The sequence below is a fragment of the Gorilla gorilla genome, chromosome 3 (assembly GCF_029281585.2).
Source record: "Gorilla gorilla gorilla isolate KB3781 chromosome 3, NHGRI_mGorGor1-v2.1_pri, whole genome shotgun sequence".
NCBI lineage: Eukaryota > Metazoa > Chordata > Mammalia > Primates > Hominidae > Gorilla > Gorilla gorilla.
The window spans coordinates 211152969-211167196 of record NC_073227.2 but is presented as its reverse complement, the minus strand read 5'-3'; the positions used below and the strand labels follow the sequence as shown (position 1 = coordinate 211167196).

Sequence of the window (14228 nt, the reverse complement as noted above, 5' to 3'; positions counted from 1 at the left end):
GTTTTTGCGGTCAGGGCCCAGGGTTAGGGTTTTAGGGTCAGGGCCCGGGGCCCAGGGTTAGGGATTTAGAGTCAGGGCCCGGGGCCCAGGGTTACGGCTTTAGGGTCAGGGCCCGGGGACAAGGGTTAGGGCTTTAGGGACAGGGCCCGGGGCCCAGGGTTGGGGCTTCAAGGCCAGGGCCCGGGGCCCAGGGTTAGGGCTTCAGGGTCAGGGCCCGAGGCCCAGGGTTAGGGCTTCAGGGTCAGGGCCCGGGGCCCAGTGTTAGGGCTTCAGGGTCAGGGCCCGGGGCCCAGGGTTAGGGCTTCAGGGTCAGGGCCGGGGCCCAGGGTTTGGGCTTCAGGGTCAGGGCCCGGGGCCCAGGGTTTGGGCTTCAGGGTCAGGGCCCGGGGCCCAGGGTTAGGGCTTCAGGGTCAGGGCCCGGGGCCCAGGGTTTGGGCTTCAGGGTCAGGGCCCGGGGCCCAGGGTTAGGGCTTCAGGGTCCGGGCCCGGGGCCCAGGGTTAGGGCTTCAGGGTCAGGGACCGGGGCCCAGGGTTAGGGCTTCAGGGTCCGGGCCCGGGGCCCAGGGTTAGGGCTTCAGGGTCAGGGACCGGGGCCCAGGGTTAGGGTTTTAGGGACAGGGCCCGGGGCCCAGGGTTAGGGTTTTAGGGTCAGGGCCCGGGGCCCAGGGTTAGGGTGATTTCCAGGAAGTGACCTCACAACGACTCAAGCTACCACTTACTGTTGATTGTGATGAAATGCCAGCTGAGGCACACGCCTTGGGAGCTAAGTGGTTGCTGCACTTGACCACTATGAAGACTGGTGTGGGAAGGGTCGCTTTGGATGCACTTGAGCAGGGGTCCCCAACCCCTGAGCCATGGAGCCGTAAGGAGCCACACAGCAGGTGAGTGGTGTCGAGTGAGGGAGTGAGGGAAGCTTCGTCTGTATTTACAGCCACTCCCCTTTGCTCACATTCCCGCCTGAGCTCCACCTTCTCAGATGAGCAGCAGCATTAGATTCTCATAGGAGAACGCACCCTGTTGTGAACCGTGCATGTGAGGGATCTAGGTTGCGCTGTTCTTATGAGAATCTAATACCTATTGATCTGTCACTTTCTCCCATCACGCTCAGGTGGGACCATCCAGTTTCAGGAAAACAAGCTTAACACGCCCACTGATTCTACATTATGGTGAGTTCTATAATTATTTTATTATATATTCCAGTGTAATAATGGAAATGAAGTGCCTAATAAACGTAAATGTGCTTAAATCTTTTGGCCCAGCTCCTACCTCCCGGCAGCCTCGCCAGGCCCAGAACTCTCTCCAGTCAGCCTCTACAGACCAAGCTCATGACTCACAATGGCCTATTTAGGCCCATACCCTACCTCACGGCAGTCTCCGCAGATGAGCCTACTGACTCACAACAGCCTCCACAGGCACAACTCCATCGTTACAATGGCCTCTTTAGACCCAGCTCCTGCCGCCCAGCCTTCTCTCCAGGCCTTGAACTTTCTCCGTAAGTTGAGGTAGCTGGGACTGTAGGTATACATGACGATACTTGGCTAATTTTTAAATTGTTTTGCAGACATGGGGTCTCACTTTGTTGGCCAGGCTGCTGTCAAACTAATGGCCTCAAGTGACCCTTCCACCCCTGCCTCCCATCCTCGAGGTATGTGCCACCACAAGGGGCACTTGTTCAATTTTCTAAAGAAAAAATTTCTAAAGTAAGGCTGTGGGATGATGGCAGGAAGATAAAAGAAAAACAGAAGAATAAGTTAGAATTTCTTATTCACACATATTCTTTTGACAGCAAGAAGAACTGTTAGTATATACATTCCTTACAAACAAACAAACGGCAGATAAACAATGTTGTATAGGAACTTCAACACACACTGTACAATATTCCCACTTTGCTGACATAAGTTATGGAAATTTCGTGGTTTCCTTGAGTGTCGCTACCAGTATTTCGCTTCTCTGATGATTTTTATCAACTTCCTCATCTGTTAACTTCTCTCCAAAGTATGTCATGTCACGACATACTGCTGCTGCACGAACACGGCCAGTGTCTTCCTATTAAACATGTAGAATGCTTTCCTAATTTCTCTTTTTACTCTCTGTCTTTGTGTTCTGCATTTTCCTTACTTTTATTGTCAGAAACTCCAGAAAGTCAATCATACTAATTTATCACGATTTGCTTCATTAATTTATACTTTGCTTATATGGAATTTTGCCCAACAGACCTCATTACAATTTCTAACCTGTTTTATTTTGTTTTCTTTTTTCTGAGACAGGGTCTCCCTCTGTTGTCCGAGGCTGGAGGGTAGTAGTGCTATCGCAGCTGACTGCAGCCTCAACCTTCCAGGCTGAAGCGATCCTCCCATCTCAACCTCCCACGTGGCTGAGACTACAGGTGCTTGCCACTATGCCCAACTAATATTTGGTATTTTCGTATACGTGGATTCCAGAGGGGTGACAGCGAAACGTGAGTAAGCATGGATTTTGGTATATGCAGAGATGGGGGGCTGTAACTAATTCTGTATACTGAGGGACGGCAACTGTTTATGTTTTTACAATTACGCTGTAGGATACATACTGTTGCATAGCCTTGAAAATAATAATTTTTAATGGAGTGGAAGAATAATAATAATATTTCTAAAAGTAGCAGCTGGCCAGGTGTGGTGGCTCACACTGGTAATCGCAACACTTTGGGAGGCTGAGGCAGGAGGATGGCTTGAGGCCAAGAGTTTGCGATAGGCCTTGGAAACAAAGGGGGAGTCACCATCCCTACAGAAAAATACATGAATTAGCCTAGTGTGGTGGCACGTTCCTGTAGTCCCAGCTACTTGGGAGGCTGAGGTGGGAGGATCACTCAAGCCCAGGGAGGCTGAGACTGCAGTGAGTCATGATCAGGCCTCTGCACTCCAGCCTGGGTGACAGAGTGAGACCCTGTCTCAAAACAACAAAAAAGTAGCAGCTAACATCAACTGACCTTTTATACCAGGTGCCTATTGATACCATAGTTTAATTTCTTAGAACTGTTTCTTATTTCACTTACCAACTCTGTCTTCAGTTACTCCCAGATTTTTACTGTGTGTGTACAGATGACCTTTTGTTTAGATTGAATTGTCTCCCCAGAAGTAAGATTACTGTGAGTCATGGTGAATGGACATTCTCATTACCCTTGATGTAAATTGACAGGGTTTTGGGTGCCTCCCAGCTATACTCTTAGCACTTTGGGAGGCTAAGAGAGGAGGATTGCTTGAGGCCAAGAGTTGGAGGAGGCAGTATGGCAGTATGGTGAGACCCTGTCTCCATTATTTTAAAAAATTGACAAGCTTTACCCGGGAAGGCTTATACACAATGTAAACACCCCTCATAGTATAAGAAAGTGCCCATTTCACTGCACCTTTGCCAGCACAGGGTATTATAATTTAGTTAGTCATTTTTTGTTTGATTATTTTAAATAGATAAAAGACCTCATATTACTTTACTTGTCACATTTCAACATCTTTCCTTAGCTTATTAGCTCTACCTCTTTTCTGTCTGTAAATGGTTGTTGTTGTTTTGTTCTTTGAGACAGGGTCTTGCTCTGTCACCAGGCTGGACTGTAGTGGCATAATCATGCCTCGCTGCAGCCTTGACCTCCCAGGCTCAAACTTCAGCATTCCGAGTAGCTGGGACTACAAGTGTGCACCACCACTCCCAGCTAACTTTTTTCTTCTTTTGGATAGAGACAGGTTCTCACTGTGCTGTCCAGACCAGTCTCTAGCTCCTGGCCTTAAGCAATCCTCCTGCATTAGCTTCTCAAATTGCTGGAATTTCAGGCATGAGCCACCATGCCTGGACTGGGCTAGTCCTGTATTCTCTAGAGTTCTCTTTACTTTGTGCTAGCCAATCTCTCATTATGCTGTTCACCTGTTATAATGAATAATTCTCCGTATTAAATTTTACCACTTTAAACTTTTGAGTGGTTTATGCTTCCTGATTGGACTCTGACTAATATGTTAGGAAGGGTCCCAGGAGATAAACCCACACAGATGGGATTTGGGCATAGGTTTGGTTTCCCAGGGGGCAGTGCTGAGCTCTTTGCCAGTGGGAAATGGGATGCTGGTGATTTCCAGGAAGTGACCTCACAGTGACTCAAGCTACCACTTACTGTTGATTGTGACGAAATGCCAGCTGAGGCACATGCCTTGGGAGCTAAGTGGTTGCTGCCCTTGACCACTATGAAGACTGGTGTGGGAAGGGTCGCTTTGGATGCACTTGAGCAGGGGTCCCCAACCCCTGAGCCATGGAGCCGTAGGGAGCCACACAGCAGGAGGTGAGTGGTGTCGAGTGAGGGAGTGAGGGAAGCTTCGTCTGTATTTACAGCCACTCCCCTTTGCTCACATTCCCGCTTGAGCTCCACCTTCTCAGATGAGCAGCAGCATTAGATTCTCATAGGAGAACGCACCCTGTTGTGAACCATGCATGTGAGGGATCTAGGTTGCGCTGTGCTTATGAGTATCTAATACCTATTGATCTGTCACTTTCTCCCATCACGCTCAGGTGGGACCATCCAGTTTCAGGAAAACAAGCTTAACACGCCCACTGATTCTACATTATGGTGAGTTGTATAATCATTTTATTATATATTGGATATATAATACGTATATATATTTATATGTATGTAATAATGGAAATAAAGTGCCTAATAAATGTAAATCTGCTTAAATCTTTTTAAGCAGATTCTTCAGGCCCAGCATCTGCCTCACTGTGGACCCCCCAAGCCAAGCTCCCAACCTTTCAGCAGCTTCTACACACCCAGCTCCCGCCTGCCAGTGGCCTCTTCAGGCCCATGGGGCTCATTCCTCACAACAGCCTTTCCAGTCCCAGTTTTTCCCTTCCGGCGGCCTCTCCGGGCTGAGAACCTCCTCAAGTCGGCCTCTCCAGACTCACTTGCACCCTCCAGGCGTCCTCTCCGGGCCAAGCTCCTCTTCCTGGCTGCGTCTCCAGGCCCGACTCCTGCCTCTCAACAACCTCTTTGGACTCAGTGCCTACCCATCTCCTGGCGTCCTTGGTCGGCCCATAGCTTCCTCAAGCCAAGCTCCCCAGGCCCAGGTCAGGCCTCACGGTGCCCCCTCCACGATGAGCTCCTGCCCTCCAATGGCACCTGCAGGACCCAAATGGTCTCCGGTCGGTGGGCTCCTCCACGCCAAGCTTGGGCCTCCCGGTGACCTCTGCAGGCCCAAGTTGTCCTGAAGTCGGCATCTCCCAGCCATGCCTCCCAGCAAGTAAGCAAGCTCTTTTGGCTCAACTCCTGCCCAGCTCCCAACCGCCTTTGTAGGTCCCGAACTTTCTCCAGCCAAGTTCTTTGGGCCTCATTCCTGCCGCCCGGTGGCCTGTACGGGCCCAGCAATGGTTGGAGAACGGCCTCTGCAGGTCCCGCTCTTGCCTCCCAGGGGCCTCTCCAGGCCCAGCTCTTGCCCCCACGGCGGCCACCTGGGGCCAAGTCCCTGCCTGCCTCCCAGCAGCCCGCATGCGGCCCAGCTCCTCCCTCACGGTGGCCTGTTGATGCCCATGCCTCTGGTACCCTGCCCAGAGGCATGAGCCCCTGCCACACACTGGCTCCTCCCACGCTGAGAGAGGTCAGCGTGAGCCCTTGCCTCACACCGGCCCCTCCCATGCTGAGAGAGGTCAGCGTGAGCCCCTTGCCTGACACTGGCTCCTCCCACGCTGAGAGAGGTCAGCGTGAGCCCTTGCCTCACACCGGCCCCTCCCATGCTGAGAGAGGTCGGCGTGAGCCCTTGACTCACACCGGCCCCTCCCACGGTGAGAGAGGTCAGCGTCAGCCCCTTGCCTCACACCGGCCCCTCCCATGCTGAGAGAGGTCGGCGTGAGCCCTTGCCTCACACCGGCCCCTCCCACGGTGAGAGAGGTCAGCGTCAGCCCCTTGCCTCACACCGGCCCCTCCCACGCTGAGAGAGGTCGGCGTGAGCCCCTTGCCTCACACCGGCCCCTCCCACGCTGAGAGAGTTCGGCATGAGCCCCTTGCCTCACACCGGACCCTCCCACGCTGAGAGAGGTCGCCGTGAGCCCTTGACTCACACCGGCCCCTCCCACGCTGAGAGAGGTCAACATGAGCCCCTTGCCTCACACCGGCCCCTCCCACGCTGAGAGAGGTCGCCGTGAGCCCTTGACTCACACCGGCCCCTCCCACGCTGAGAGAGGTCGGCGTGAGCCCTTGCCTCACACCGGCCCCTCCCACGCTGAGAGAGGTCAACATGAGCCCCTTGCCTCATACCGGCCCCTCCCACGCTGAGAGAGGTCAACATGAGCCCCTTGCCTCACACCGGCCCCTCCCACGCTGAGAGAGGTCAACATGAGCCCCTTGCCTCACACCGGCCCCTCCCACGCTGAGAGAGGTCAGCGTGAGCCCTTGCCTCACACCGGCCCCTCCCACGCTGAGAGAGGTCGGCGTGAGCCCCTTGCCTCACATGGGCCCCTCTCACTCTGACAGAGGTCAGCGTGAGCCCTTGCCTCACACCGGCCCCTCCCACGCTGAGAGAGGTCAACATGAGCCCCTTGCCTCACACCGGCCCCTCCCACGCTGAGAGAGGTCAGCGTGAGCCCTTGCCTCACACCGGCCCCTCCCATGCTGAGAGAGGTCGGCGTGAGCCCCTTGCCTCACATGGGCCCCTCTCACTCTGACAGAGGTCAGCGTGAGCCCTTGCCTCACACCGGCCCCTCCCACGCTGAGAGAGGTCAGCGTGAGCCCTTGCCTCACACCGGCCCCTCCCACGCTGAGAGAGGTCGGCGTGAGCCCTTGCCTCACACCGGCCCCTCCCACGCTGAGAGAGGTCAGCGTGACCCCCTGCCTCAACAGGCCACCGTGAGGGAGGAGCAGGGTCGCACGTGGGCTGCTGTGAGGCAGGCAGCGACTTGGGCCTGGGAGGTCGTGGTGGGGTGAGAGCTGGGCTTGGAGACTCCCCTGGGAGGCAACAGCGGGGCCTACAGACTCTGTTCTCCAGCCGGAGCTGGGACTGTTCAGGTACTGGGAGGTGGGATGTGGGTCTGAAGAGCTTGGTTGCAGAAACTTCGGGGTCTACAAACGCAGGTGGGAGCTGAGCCAAAAAAGCTTGTTTGCTGGGAGGCGGGAGATGCAGCCAGGAGAAACAGCTGTGCCTGCAGAGGCCGCCATGCGGGAGGCGGAGGCCGGGCCTCCTCAAATCGGCCTCTCCAGACCCACTTGCAGCCTCCCGGCATCCTCTCCGGGCCCAGCTCTTCCTCCCGGCTGCGTCTCCAGGCCTGAGTCTGGCCTCCCTACAACGTCTTTGGACTCAGCTCCTGCCCAGCTCCCAGCAGGCCCAAGTTGTCGTCAAGTCGGCCTGGAATTGGGCCCGGAAGAGCAGCAAGTCGGCCTCCCCGGGCCCAGCTCCGTCCTCTCGGCGGCCTCTCCAGGTGCAAAACTTCCTCGAGTCAGCCTCTCCAGGCCCAGCTCCTCCTGCCTCCCAGTGGCCTCTTTCAGCCCAGACCAGCTCATGGCTCTTGGCGGCCTTCCCAGGCCCCGCTTTTGACTTTTGGTGGCCTCTTCAGGCCCAGAACTTGACCTCCAGTGGGCCTTTGCAGGCCCGGCCTCCTGCCTCTCGAAGGCCTGCACGGGCCCGGACTCACAGCGGACTCACAGCGGACTCTCCATGCCCAGCTAGCTCTCGCCTCATTGCGGCCTCCCGAGTCCAAAGCTCCTGCCTCTCGGCCGCTTCGGCAGGCCCAGCTCCCGCCTGCCAGTGGCCTCTTTAGGCCCAGCTCATTCCTCACAACGGCCTTCCCAGGCCCCGTTTTTCCCTTCTGGCAGCCTCTTGGCCTCTAATTTGTTTATCTTTTGTGTATAAATCCCAAAATATTGAATTTTGGAATATTTCCACCATTATGTAAATATTTTGGTAGGTGATTTATTTGGGGTGAGTTTCTGCACCAAGCCCGAATTTTTTATTTTATTTTCCTTATTATTTGGTGTTAAACAGGTTTAATGACGGTCATGGCAACTGTTTGGCACAATGAAAAATATCGCCCATGATCAACGTGTTCTGTTCTGGGGAAGGGGGCAAAGGCAGGGTGAATCACTTTCTTAAAAAGTATAGCTCAAGTTGGGAGTGCAGAGGGAATGGGGAGAAAACCCTCCCGCTGCCTGTGTCGAAGTGCAGGAGCCCCCACCCCCATACTCACCTGAGTCCAGCCCCTCTGGGGAAAGAAGGGGTGCATGAACTCCCCCTAGTCCACAGGCACCTCCCTGTGGCCCAAGGCCCTCTTCACACTCCATCTTGTAGCCCCAACAGGAGCTATTTTCTGAAAATAGCTTTTGGAAGGGTTGCACCAGAGCCTGAGCAGGGTGAGGTGGGGTCAGGCAGGGTTGGGAGTCAGGGCAGGGGCAGCAGCAGTGGACCCGCTATGCACACATCTTCTTCTCCAAGGTTTGTGTGCAGAACCTCCTGCCCATGCTGCCCCAGCAGCTTCAGTTGGCACCTGCCCCAGTCCAGCCTCTGGGACCCATGCAGCAGCTCCCAGCGGCCCTGCACCCACCACCAGCATCCGTTTCACCTGCAGTTGAAGATCCGTGAGGTGCCCAGAATATCATGTAGTCATCAGTCCCACGGAGCAGCCCGCGAGGCTGAGGGTCCTCCCACTGGACCGCCCCCCATCTGGCACCAGTGCTGCCCCTGCCCCTACTCTCAGCCTCACGTGACTCTCGGGCAGAGGCAGTGGTGGGGCAGCCAGGGCAGCGTCAAGAGTCTGAGCCAGGTGAGGTGCAGTCAGGACCCCCACAGGGCTGGGAGTCAGGGCAGGGGCAGAACAAACCTTGGAGGGGAAGGTGTGTGCATAGTGGGCCTGGAGGGCGGCTGTGGCCTAGTGGACGGGAAGAAGCAGTGGGCCTGGAAGAGCTGCATGATCAGGGCTGGCACTGGTCCAGGGTGCATGCAGTGAAGAGGACAGCGCCTTCTCGGTCTCCGGTTCCCTGAGCCTGTCCTCGGGAGCCTGCCCCTACCTGAGAGGCCCTCCTGCCCGGCACCCACCTGTGGAAGCCCAGTCCATTCTTCAAAGCTGTAATCACTAGAGTGCCGTGGGTTGCAAGTGACAGATAACCAACTCAGAGTGGCTTAAACAATGAGGACAGCTGAGGTCTTGCTGCACCAGGGTGCACCAATGCAGCAGCCCCTCAGCACTGTTAGGGTGATGGTTCTCTCCATCTTTGCTTGTGGCTGTGCGCTTTTCCTTGTAGAGCAAAATCAAGTCCCGTTTCCTATTCCTAAGGGTGTCTGGGTGAGGAAGGTTCAGGTGCAAACCAAGGTCAGAATGACGCTGTCAGTCTCCATCAGCCAAGCAGGACCCTCAGGTCCTAGGTGGCTGCTGCAGGTCCAGGCATCACATGTAACAATAAGGTCCTTGGCTGGGTAAGGAATTGGTAAGGACCGATTCCTTTTCTCGTGTCTCAGTTTAAGAGCGAGGAAACCTCTCCCAGAAGTCCCCAGGAGACCTGTCCTTTTGTCTCGTTGGCCAGAATTGGATCACGTGCCCGTGTTAAACCTGCCCTGTGTGGTTCACCCAGGACCGGATCAGGACTGATGCCTGTGCAGGTCTGGAGCAAGGACAAGGCGTTGAGTCCACCACAAAGGTTCTCCATGTTAGGGGGCATATTCCAGCCCCCATGGGCTGTGGTGCCCCTTCCTTTGAGCCCAGAACCTCTTTGGCCCCAGTCATGTTCTACCTGGACCTGTGATATTTGTAATGCACTCGATGTTACGGCACCAACTATGTGGCAGGCTCTGTGTTAGGCACAGAGATACAAGAATGCTGAGAGGCAACCTCTGACCTGAGGGTGTTCATCAAAACCAAGACAAACAGGCGACCCCACAGCGAGGGACAGGGAGGCAAGAACCCAGATGGAAAGCTCTGGCTGGCGGAGGTCACTCACAGAGAGGGCTCAGCCCTAAGACTGGGAGGAGGGAGGAGGTGGGCTGATGGAAAAGAGGAAAGGGAGGTGCTCTTGGCAGAGGGACAGCTGTGTGCACAGGTCCTGAAGTGTCAGAAACTCAGCCCAGTGTAGGCAAAACAATAGAGCCAAGTGGCTCAAAGAAGGGGAAGAGACCTATGAGGAGGCCAAAGCGGTCATATCACACAAGGTCTTGAATGCCACACCAAGGAGGCTGAACTGAGTCCAGGAGTTGATGGAGAACCTTTCAACAATTTAAAGCAGATGAATGAAGATGTTTATAAAAATCTTAACACTTGTCTCTAAGCTCCTGGGAAGCAGGGATGATGGCTCGTTTCTCTCTGTCCCCCCTGCAGTGCCGGCCTGGCTGAATGGCTGTTTCCCCAACTATAAAATGCTTTCAACACAAGCTTGATGATTTTCTATGGTCCTTGCCACAGTTGTTTTGTTTTGTTTTTTAAACTATTTGAGAGCCTGACATTTTTCTTAAAAAAAAAAAAAAAAATCAGGGCAGATTTCCTATTCCCAAGGGTGTCAGGAAAGTCCAGGCACAAACCAAAGTTATGATGATGCTGTCAGGTCTCCATCAGCCAAGCAGGGGGTGTTCGGCCTTAGAGGAGCCAACAGGCACTTGAGCTTGATTTTCTCTGAATTAGCCCCATTAAAGCTCTGTAATTATCGACAAGTGGGTGACAACTCTCAAAGGCCCATTAGTGACCAACCCTCATGATTTTTCCAAAGATGTAAACTTCCGTGGGGTCATGTGATTGGAGCACCCCAAGGGCAGGGCACTGTGGCTCACAGAGAAGCACCTTCTCCTGCCCTTAGGGCCCTCCTCACGCCCAGCACAAGCCCAAGGTGCTTTTCCAACTCTGAGGGCTCTCCAGGGCAGCGGCTGAGCCCCCACTCTCCTTCCCCTAGAGCAACTCTGCTTTTCTCTCTTTTTGTTTCTTAGTTGCATCCTCCTAAGATTTCAGCTAAACAAAGTGGCCAAAAAAAAAGCTTTTTGGACCAGGGCAGAGTGGCCCGTGTGTGCCTGTAATCCCAGCACTTTGGGAGGTGAAGGCGGGAGGATTGCTTGAGCCCGGGAGTTCAAGACCAGCCTGAGCAACGTAGTGAGACCTACCCCCCCGCCCCCCCCCACACACACCACTGTCTCTTTTTTTGTAAATATATTTTTTAAATTAGCCGGGCATGGTGGTGGGCGCCTGTAGTCCCAGCTACTTGGGAGGCTGAGGTGAGAGGATCGTTTGAGCCCGGGAGGCTGAACTGTGATCGCACCACTGTACTCCAGCCTGGGTAACAGAACAAGACCCTGTCTCAAAAAAAAAAAACTTCTTGGGAGCCAGTAGGCTTTAAGGGAGAAACTATCAGGATGGAAGTGAAGAGGCCTAGATTCTGTGCCTGGGTCTGCTGGGCCACGCTGAGCAGCTCACCTCCCCTCTCTGAGCCTCATTTCTCTAAAGGGAAATGAAGAGTTTGGGCCATGTGCTCCGTAAGAGAGCTTCACCAGCCTCTCAAAATTGTGACTGAGCTTCTATTTATGAACTATTATTTCTTACAGACCTTCCAGTGGAGTTCAAAGAAATTCATCAGTCCCTTCCTGGTGACACACTGGGTGTGCTGTTCCTTCCCAGGAGGTGGTGACAGGTGTCAGTTTTCCCCCCAGGCAGTTGGAGAAGATCGCTGCCCTCCTTGGACAGGGGTTTCTGTAGAGCCAGTGCAGGGGCTCCTCCCCTGCAGGAGCTGGGTGTCCCAGGGGGAGCAGGCAGCCGCTCTGTCTTCTGGCTGTCCTTCTCTGGGGTTGGGAAACAGGCAGAAATGAGAATGTGCATTTTTACACTTGGGTGTCACACCAGATCCCAGCTCCTGGGAGCACCTGGAGGGCAAGTTGGTTTGAATGGACCAGCCATGTGTGTCTGCATCTGCTGTTTGTGGGTCTCACAGGTGTGGCCAAGGCATGGTCCCTGTGCTCAGGGGGCTAATTCGCTGGGGGAACAAACCCCAGGTAGGCCTGACCTGAACAGCAGATCCATTTACTCTCATGTAAAGCCAACAGCTTCAGAGAATAACAGATTGGTGCATCTTGGGCTGTGGCTGTGTTCATTGCTGCAGGAGCAGTGGGATATACCTCCCTTCCTGCAGCCTCACCTGCCTGGTGTGGAGATGGTAGCTAGCATGCAGGCAGCTGAAGGCCAGCTATAGCCATTGCTGCTGCACACATACCCTGCTCAGGAGAACGTGCCTCAGGCTTCACTCAAGACCTAGTATTTATTTATTTTTTTGAGACAGGATCTCGCTCTGTCGCCCAGGTTGGATACAGTGGCACAGTCACACTCACTGTAGCCTCAACTTCCTGGGCTCAAGCGGTCCTCCCACCTCAGCCTCCCGAGTAGCTGGGACCACAGGCATGCGCCACCATTCCTGGCTATTTTTGTATTTTTTGTAGAAATGGGTGTTTCCATGTTGGCCAGGCCGGTCTTGAAATCCTGGGCTCAAGTGATCCACCCGCCTCAGCCTCCCAAAGTGCTGGGATTATAGGCGTGAGCCACCACACCCGGCCATTTTTGTAGTTTTTGTTGCCATGTTGGCCAGGCTGGTCTCAAACTCCTGAGCTCAAGTGATCCATCCACTTCGGCCTCCCAAACTGCTGGGATGACAGGCATGAGCACCACACCAGCCACTCAAGGCCTGTTGTCTCTTAGTTTGCACAGTTCCAACAAGTATCATCACCTGGTCTCATGGGAGAAACAATTATTGAATAGGTGAGAGCTGTCTGCGCCAACACAGACAAGTAATCTAATAGGAGTTTCAGGCTGATGTCAAAGGAAGAGGCAGAAACATGAAGAAAACCGAAAAGAGGGCCACCCGGGACCCTCTGGTGCAGGGGTTGCTTCGTGTCCCCTTTTGCCTCTGGACCATGACCGTGACATACGGAAGAGTCATCGTGGCCATAGCAATGACTCAGGTTATTCAGAAAAGTTTAAGTGACTATTTGTATGTTCTGTTCCCAAAGGCAGGGAGGGAAATGAGCCAATTGAGGACAGTTTCATTCCAGAATGGGTCTTAGAGAAGCCAGTACTGTTAGCTAGAAAATCCACCATAGGGATCTGCTCCTTCTATAATGATCTACTGAGCACCTCCTACACCCCAGGAACACTGTGCTGTGAGGTGGATACTACCGTTGTCTCCATTTTACAGATGAGCAAACTGAGGCATAAAGACGTTAGATAAGCTGGCCACACAGCAGGGAAGTGCACGCTGGGATTTGAACCGAGGAGACTGATGTCAGAGGGCAGGTCTTGCACCCCACACTGCTGCAAAGACAGAGACATGTGCCTGATCCGTGTTAGAAGGGGATGATCTAGACAAATGCCACTCCCATCACCAGCTCAGAATAAAGGACACTCCACACTCGTGGCCTTTCATTAGCCAATTTCCCTGCAGACCCAAGAAACTTTGTTATGCCTGGGCCCAGCACTCGCCCAGAGATCTGCAAACTTGTTCTATAAAGAAGGGCTGGATAGTAAATATTTTCAGCTGTGCAGGCCATAGGTTCTGCTTCTGAAGTAGGAAAGCAGCCGCAGACGAGATGTACATGATGGGCCTGGTCAGGTGTGGCCGTAATTGGATCTAGATCCATGTTGGGAGCCTAGCTCAGAGCCTGAAGAGCACAGTCTTTCAAGTTTGGCCTTCCCTTATCCCAGGATCACACCAGCCACTAAGCCTGCACCTGCTGGTTGGCCTGTGGTTGGAATCGTCACCTCCCCCAGCCCCTCTTTGCCATTGGCCAACTCCTACTCATCCCTCATGGCTCAGGTGAAGCATCACCTCCTCCAGGAAGCCTTCCCTGGTGGTCCCAATTCACATGGGCTCCCCATGGCTCCCGGCTCACCAGACTCTACTGCGGCAAATTATTTCCATTTGTTCCTCCCCTTAGGCTGTGCTTTCCTTGGGGTAGGGACTCTGCCTCACAGATGTCCATCCCCTAGAGTCTGGCATGTTGTAAACACTTCATAAATAATGAAGGAATGTGACACCAGTTGACCAGCCCTGAAGCCTGGGAGCAGGCTCTGGGCTTCTGAAGCCATCTGTGAATGTGCATCTTGCTGTCTGCGGACTTCCCCCAAGCTCTGCCCCCCACCATCACCTCGGCCTTCATGCTGGGAGCCGCTTCTGCATGGAAAGCCACAGCTGCTATGAGTGATTGCCCCCGGGGAGGGAGGCAGCTGCACCCAATTATGGCTGCACCCTCCCCCTGGCTTTTGGGAGTTACCATTGCCAT

At 54.1% G+C, this 14228-nt stretch overlaps 1 long non-coding RNA gene across 2 annotated transcripts; it reads left to right on the top strand.

Annotated features, from left to right (window-relative positions):
* The first annotated feature begins 628 nt into the window (after nucleotides 1-628).
* Nucleotides 629-5385, top strand: LOC129532901 (uncharacterized). Of its 2 annotated transcripts, XR_010133580.1 has the most exons (6): nucleotides 629-881; nucleotides 1109-1166; nucleotides 1260-1492; nucleotides 2268-2458; nucleotides 4525-4582; nucleotides 4704-5385. It is a non-coding gene; the product is annotated as an uncharacterized lncRNA (long non-coding RNA). The 2 variants fall into 2 exon arrangements; XR_010133581.1 differs by lacking the exon at nucleotides 629-881 and having other exon boundaries at nucleotides 1040-1166.
* The last annotated feature ends 8843 nt before the right edge of the window (nucleotides 5386-14228 follow it).